Here is a 7,908-nt window from a genome sequence, read left to right on the forward strand (position 1 = left end):
TGGAAACATGCGGACCCCTCTCTGTTCCACAGTTAAGCAAGCCCAGTGGCCAATGTATTCCAGGCCAGGTATCAGAGCAACAAGACTGTCCTCCTTCCTCTGTGGGGAGGGGGTGGGAGGGGGACTTAGGGGCAGGAGCCCATGTGACATTTACGGTCAGACAGACTTGAGTTTTGTTGGAGCCCCTCCACTGATGAGCTGTGTCACTCAGGACACAGGCTCGGCCTCTCTGGGTACAAGTGCCCATAAAATGCAAATGCTGAAATCCGTCTTGTAATTTTATTGACAGATCCAACAGAGGACCAAAGGCAAAGGGCCTGACAAGAGTAAGTGTTCAATAAATTTTAGTCCCTGGAATTATAATATCCTACCTGGTTGACTGTAAAGGGAAACACGACGGTCAGCAAAGACGGAGCACCCAGGAGAGCCAGGGCCGGGGAGTTGTGTGGTCTACTTAACGAGGTGCTATTTTCATTTCTATCTGTCTTCCCAGGACAGCAATTGAAAGAAACATTCATAGGATGTGACATCTATATGTTTGCTCAGTTTGCGCAGAGTAATTAACGTTTTGATCAGGTTCAAAAAATCTTAATTAGGCCCGTGAGCTCTTAGGGGATACATCCATTTTAGACTGGTTTATTTAGAAGACTCAGGAGCAGTGTTCTCTCTGCTGTTTTTCAGCCCTGATTTGAGCCCATGGGGTGTATGTACCCACATTCTAAATCCAGTCCAGGCAGCCAATGATACCGCATCCCTGTTTCCTGAGACACCTGGGATCCAGGGGCTGGTGTTTTTCTTTTGTTCTGCCTTCACGTGAGCAGTTGTCTTCTGTATCTTCCCTGCATGGTGGGTGGCGTTGTCTGGCTAGGGTCTTTATTTTGGGCATCTGAGATGGTTAAAAACAAAGAAAGCTTTTCAGTTAGACCTAGAAATTGCTTCTGTGTGCATATATTAAAGTTTGCAGGGGAATTCAGCTCGCTTTACTTTTCTTTTTGTGTGCTTCCACTTTGCAACTTGTTCAAGGAATTTACTCCCAAAGAGTCATTCACTTTTATCCCTGCAGGGTCTCCAAGAGTAGGGGATACAGACCCTGTTTCATTTTATTAATACCCTGATGGCCCAGGAGACAGTCTCAAAGGCACCTATAAAGCAGACTTCCCTGAAGCCACCTGAGTCTGTGTAATTCCGTATCACTGGATAAGAAGGCCTCTTGAATGACTTTCCAACCTCAGTTGTGTCCGGTGTTCAAATGACCCCAAAGGAACACTGGATAATGTGGGTGCTTCCTCCTGCCAGCAGACACACACAGTAATAACAGAAGGTTATTACTAACACACAGACAAATGCATGGAATTTTAAATTTTATATTTACCTTGACATTGTTATTCCAATCCTTTATGATATTTAGAGTTGATGAGTAATGCTTTCTCCAGATCTTTTTATAAACTTTCATGATGAATCCTTTCTGTGAAAGGGATCATGTGGGAGATTTCAGAGTTATACACAGAAGCAGGGTCATTTGCACTATTTTGACTTTGCTAAACCAGAGAATTTGGCCCTTAAGGTACATTCTAGGTTCTTCCTAAGTCTCAGAGGCTACAAAGAAATAATGCGTACCTAGCACACCACTCCTGGAGTTTCCCCAAAGATATACGTGCTACCTACCCCTGAAAGGGATGTGTGCTATGCTGTGCTAAGTCATTTCAATTGTGTCTGACTCTGCAGCCCCATGGACTTTAGCCCTCCAGGCTCCTCTGTCCATGGGATTCTCCAGGCAAGAATACTGGTGTGGGTTGCCAGTATTATTCCTCCAGGGGATTGTCCCAATCCAGGGATCTGACCTACATCTCTTACATCTCCTGCATCGCAGGCAAGTTCTTTACTGCCAGCAATGTCTGGGAAGCCCTCTTAAAAGGAGCCCCCGAGCCAAAGTGTGAGGAGGCCTGGTTCCTTCAGGCCCCGGAGCTGCCCTGGCAGGGCCCTGGCAGCCGGGATGCGCTTCCCAGGGCGGCAGTGGCGCAGGCTCCGTGCCGTCCCGCCAGCCTCGCCGGGGGCACGTGGCGTGTAGTCCCCACATGGTCTTCTGGCCCCTGCAGGGACCACCTAAGACTCGGCTGCCTGACCTTGGGAACCATCCAGACCCCTGTCCGCTCTGTGGGTGAGCCTGGCCGTTCAGAGGGGCATGGGGATGGGCTGAGAGTTGCAGATAATCTTTCCAAAAACAACGTTAAGGAGAAAATGAGTCCCAGAGCTGCCCCACTGGGAGCCAGAACTTCCCCAGGAGGTGAGTAGTAACCCTGCTCTATGTCCTGAAAGTCTTCCTGCTATGGGGAGGGAACCAAACTCTGCAGGGGTTTCATTTCCAAGGAAAGCCTTTAGTGCAGTCTACTTAGAAACACGTTTTCCTGGGAAATCATGTCCACAGCACCCCCCTCCTCCCCCCTGCTTCATCGCCTGCCGCCTGATGGAGCCAAGCTGGTCCTCCAACAGGAAAGTCATCCGGAGACGGTGTTTCCGGGCCGTGCATGTGCTATTCTGTTTCTTCCCCCGCCCCCGCCCCCGCTTTTAAATAACAGGAACTAATTGGCAAATCCTAAAGGAAATCAGCCTGGAATATTCTTTGGAAGGACAGATGCTGAGGGTGAAGCTCCAATACTTTGGCCACCTGATACGAAGAACCGACTCATTGGAAAGACCCTGATGCTGGGGAAGATTGAGGGCAGGAGAAGAAGGGGGTGACAGAGGATGAGATGACTGGATGGCATCACTGACTCGATGGACATGGGTTTGAGCAAGCTCTGGGAGGTCGTGAAGGACAGGGAAGCCTGGTGTGCTGCAGTCCATGGGGTCACAAAGAGTCAGACATAACCAAGCCACTGAACAATAATAACAAAACTGGTAAAGACTAAAGTGGTCCTTCTCAAATCTTCTAGTGCTGGCTTCTTGTTTTCTTCAGCATTTGCAATAAGAGGAAACAGTTGTACTGGAGGGAAGGCTTGTGTCTGGGGTTACATCTGTGCAGAGAGCCAGAGAGCCAGAGAGAGACCAGCAGAGGCTGAGAGGAGCAAAAGCACCCGGGAAGCTGAAACTCTGAAGGTTTAGTCCTGGACCTGTGAGCTTCACCTTCTCGCCTGGATCCTCCAGATCTTCCTCTGCCTCCTGGGGAAGGGGATGGGTTCTCTGTTCTCCACACAGTGGCCCATTTCTCTAGATCTCTCTCAATCACGTTCAATCCCCAGGCTTGTCCTGGGATGTTCAGACCCAAATTGCCCCTAAGGAATCTTTCCAGTAAAGCTTCCTAAGTTCCTGGAAACCAGCTTCACCAGTCAGAGCTGGTCCCCAGAGCTGCGCTGGAGGGCAGGTCTCCTGCAATGTAGAACCACACCCCTCAGGGGCCATACCCCCATCCCCACCCTGAGCAGGTGTATGCTGGGCTGATGGGCGGGCCTCCCCACGCTTCCCAGGCAGGGCGTTCTGTTGGAGGTGTCTCTTCTCCCAGCCTCCATGTCCAGGGCCTGGCATTCACATGCCGCTTCAGCTGCTCCTTGTTCGTCTCTCTGAGGACTCATCCCCTCCAGGTAACCAGGGAGACTAGTTGCCATAGTAACGACAGGTTTACTCCGCCCGCCCTGGAAGGAGCCGCTTCTGCCAGGAGTGCTTGCCAGGACCGCACTAGCTGTGGGACCCCCGGGGCCAGGCCGGGTGCCAAGCAGACCCCGCTTTCCAAGAGCCCTCTGCCCTCTATTTCCAGCTCCTGCCCTTTCCCGTCCCCTCCGTCCCCTCCTGTACTGTGGAAATGAAAGCGGGGACCCCAGTTTTCCCAGGACCACTTTAGATGGTTAGCAGGTAATTTAATTCTCCAAGAGCAGCTCGAGGGTGCAGCCTGTGGTCCAGGACTCATTGCGGGCAAACAGACTGCACTTAAATCCTGGCTCCTCAGCGCCTGCTAACTGGCTGGCAGACAGCAGTGTGGATGGATGCGGGCTGGACCCGGGCCTGGCTCCCAGGAACAGCTCTGGCTTGCCAGGCATTGATAGCCAAGCCGGCCAGATTTTTAAAAGGGACAGACCCACCCTCCCGTCTGTTGGAATCTCTGCTGCTCTAGTGCACGAGATGGCAGGGACATTGAGCTCCAGATATTAAATAGAGAATCCAAATGTTTCTAACAACAGATCTGGCAATGCCTCTGGCCTCACTGGCCTTCCGAGACCAGTGAGACTTCATCCCTTCCTGACGCTGCCCGCAATGAGAAGTGGTGATGAGTCGCCCAGTCTGTGGATCCCAGGGGAGGCTGTTCTCACCTGAAGCCTTGGGCAGCAGAAAGGAGTGTGTGGATTCAAAGCAAGTTCCCAAAGGGCACACTTGGTGTGCGTTTGCATCCATGTGTGCCTGTCCTTAAGTGCTTCTGCACCCTCCTCTACAGGACACAGAGTGTGCACATGTGCGTGCTCGGTCGTGTCCGACTCTTTGTGACCCCATGGACTGTAGCCCGCCAGGCTCCTCTGTCCATGGGATTTCCCAGGCAAAAATACTGGAGGATGCTGCCATTTTCTTCTCCAGGGCATCTTCCCAACCTAGGGATTGAACCTGTGTCTCCTGTGTTGGCAGATTCTTTACCACCTGAGCCTCCTGGGAAGCCCACAGCACAGATTGCCAGAATATTTCATAGGATGTGCCCCCTCCCTCTGCTGCTTGGGTATCACAAGATGCTACTCTTGAGAGGAGAACTGAACCCGTAATACCCACGGCACTTGGCTGCATTTCTAAGTGACTCAGATCCTTTCTTCTTAGGGGACATTTTTCAATCAATTTCTAGGGCTCTCTACATAAGTGTAAGTCTGCCCCTCTCCTAATATTGAACCTCTGTCCCCAGAATTTCTGGGTGCTTCACCATCATACTTCATTACAGGAGGCTCTTTGTAAAGACAGATGTTTGTGTAGAGTTATTCCTAATATTGTATTTGGTCAACAGACCCTGGTAGCTCAGATAGTAAAAGAATCTGTCACAATGAGGGAGACACAGATTTGATCCCTGGATCAGGAAGATCTCCTGAAGAAGGGAATGGCTACTCACGCTAGTATTCTTGCTTGGAGAATTCCGTGGATAGAGGAGCCTAGCGGGCTACAGTCCATGGGGTCTCAGAGTCAGACACAGAGTGACTCGTGTGTCTGTCACAGTGACTAACACACACATTCCTAATATTGGATTTGGTCAACAGAGTAACAAAGGTCTGTGTTCCTGAATCTAAAAAAAGAAAAAAAAAACGCAAAAGAAATCAAGCTACTTGAAACAGGTTTCTCTGGACAGTAAATGACCAAGAAATCATCCAGCATTTTATTTTAATAACTGATGTGGAAAGTACAAAGACATCTAGCCTATCGTGAATGGAGAGGAGTTTTTCCTAGTTTTTTCAGAAAATGAAAAAGTCTTATAAATCTGAGAAAAAGAAAATGTAAAATGCACATCAAATATTCATCAGCGTTTCAGGTAGCCTGAAGGGCCACACACATCGTATCAGCTAAACGAGGGTTTTGGACTAAAATAATCTCCCAGATCTTTTCCCACTCTGGCATTAGACTGTGCGTATGTTTTCTGACATTTCACAAAGCATTTGGATAAACAACATCAGCTGTCCCAGACAATAAGTCTGTTTTTATTTTTAACCCCGAAAAAGAGTGGTTCTAGAAAGGGAGTGGTTTTATCCGCAGCAGTGCTTTGAGGGCAGAGGTAAGCACAGAAAAGAGAAAGCCAAGTCTCAATCCTGGAGCAGCTGTGCTCTGCCCAGAATTCTAAATCCTCGGCAGAAGACACAGGTTTGATCCCTCCATCAGGAAGATCCACCGGAGGAGGAAATGACAATCCACTCCAGTGTTCTTGGCTGGAGAATCCCATGGACAGAGGAGCCTGGTGGGCTACAGTCCATGGGGTCAGAAAGAGTCAGACACTACTGAGCATGGCAGGGATGGGGTGGAGGGTTAGCATGAGAGATAGCTGGGCTGCAAAACGGAAGGACAGAGCTACTCACGGAGTGCAGGAGCTGGGTCAGAAGAGCCTGGGTATGGGTCCTAGATCTGTCTTGATAGGCAGTTCAGTTAAAGTCTCTGTTTCTCAAACTATCTTTTCTTCATTCATTTGTTGTTTATTTATTCATCCCATCTGAGGTGCCAGGGATAGAGCAGTGAGCCAAAGAGATAAAAATCTCTGGCCTCATGGGAAGAAAAACTATAAGTTAAACCAAATACAATGGAGCCTTGAATGACATGGGTCTAAACTGCATTGGTCCACTGACACGTGAGTTTTTCAGTAGTAGATATAACAGTCATACAAGATGCGAGGTTGGATGAGTCTGCAGATACTGGACTGTGTAACCAGAGGGCTGACTCTAAGTTACAGGTGGATTCTCAGTAGGGTAGAGTGTTGGTGCCCCAAGTATTCCACTGTGCAAAGCCATTTATAACCCATGACTGTATATACCAGGCTGTACGCCATGTCAGGTGGTAGCAAGTGGGGTAGGGAGAGAGGGTTGCAGGCAAGGGGCCATGATGGCTGATTTGTCACTAGAGGCCTCTCTAATACGGTGACCCAAATGGACTGATGTACATTTGGTGAGAAAAAGAAAGTGCTAGTTGCTCAGTTGTGTCTGACTCTTTGCGACCCTATGGATGGTAGCCGGCCAGGCTCCTCTGTCCGTGGAATTCTCCAAGCAAGAATACTGGAGTGGGTAGCTGTTCCTTTCTTCAGCGTATCTTCCCAGCTCAGAGATATAACCTGGGTCTTGGGCATTGCATAAACATCCTACAAAATAACAACCACTATCGTTCCTTCCTCACATGTTTGTTCAGAGGTTGCAGAGCAATGACCTGTGCGATATGGGGGAGCAGGTGCAGGCGTAGAGTCTTTGCAGATGTAATTAGTTAATTTGAAGACACACTGGGTTAGCATGGGTCCTGACCCAATATGACTGGCATCCTTATGAGAAAAGGGGGAGAGACCCGCATGCAGAGACGTAGGGGGAGGACAGCTCTGTGTAGATGGAGGCAGAGATCGAACAAGCTGCACAGCGAGGGTGGCCGGCCACCACCAGACGCTGGAGAGAGCCTGGGTCCCGTCCACCTGCTGCACCTCCTCCAGGAAAACAAGCCCTGCCCACACCATGACTTTTGACTTCCAGCCTGCAAAAGAGAGGGAGGGAATTTCTGTTGTCTGAGCCACCCAGACTGCAGTACTGTGGCATCACAGTCCCAGGAAAGTAAACCATGCCCCCTTTACAGATGATGAAACTGTCTTCTAGAGCTTTCTGATATATCCAAGTTGAGGGCCCTTAGAGGATAAACAAGGGCTGGAATTTCAAGGTCAGCTGGTTGACATAACATCGACCCTTGTCCCATTTGTAAGCTGAGAACCACCTGTCCCACACGGGAGGAAGCAGAAAGCCAACGATGGCTTGAAATTTGGGACTTGAAATTTTGCTTTTACTCTTTTTTAAAGCTGTCACTCATGACTGAGTAATTGAAAATGACAGGTTTATATTAGGAAACCAATGACACAAGTATCCCCCATGTTTTAATCTCCAAAATTAAAGAGTCTGGGTGAGGATGAGTGCAGGTGCCTGCAAGGGAAAGACAGCATTCCGGTCTCTGTCCTGCCGGCTCTCCGACTGGTTCCTTCAGAAGTGAACGTGCCAGACGTGCTCAAGTGACAACTGGAAACATAACCAACCACTTGGGAGGCACGGAAAATCTGCAGAGTATCTATGCCTTTCGGATGTCATTCGGATAGTGACCACAAAGCACTGCGCTCACACCGTTGAGAGTCCTGAGGACTGGCCTTGGTTCTTCACCAAGTGATGCCCTCACCCCACGGTGCACAGGATGGCTCGGCTACACTTGGACGTGAAACTGGTCTGC

The 7,908-nt window shown here is 49.5% G+C and overlaps 1 long non-coding RNA gene across 1 annotated transcript; it reads right to left on the reverse strand.

The window, feature by feature from the left end:
* Positions 1 to 385: 385 nt before the first annotated feature.
* Positions 386 to 3,637, reverse strand: LOC133237366 (uncharacterized). Its single transcript, XR_009733157.1, has 3 exons — positions 3,414 to 3,637; positions 1,373 to 1,465; positions 386 to 1,289 (listed from the first exon to the last, which is right to left on the reverse strand). It is a non-coding gene; the product is annotated as an uncharacterized LOC133237366 (long non-coding RNA).
* Positions 3,638 to 7,908: the final 4,271 nt, after the last annotated feature.

This window comes from Bos javanicus, chromosome 24 (genome assembly GCF_032452875.1).
Source record: "Bos javanicus breed banteng chromosome 24, ARS-OSU_banteng_1.0, whole genome shotgun sequence".
NCBI classification, from domain to species: domain Eukaryota; kingdom Metazoa; phylum Chordata; class Mammalia; order Artiodactyla; family Bovidae; genus Bos; species Bos javanicus.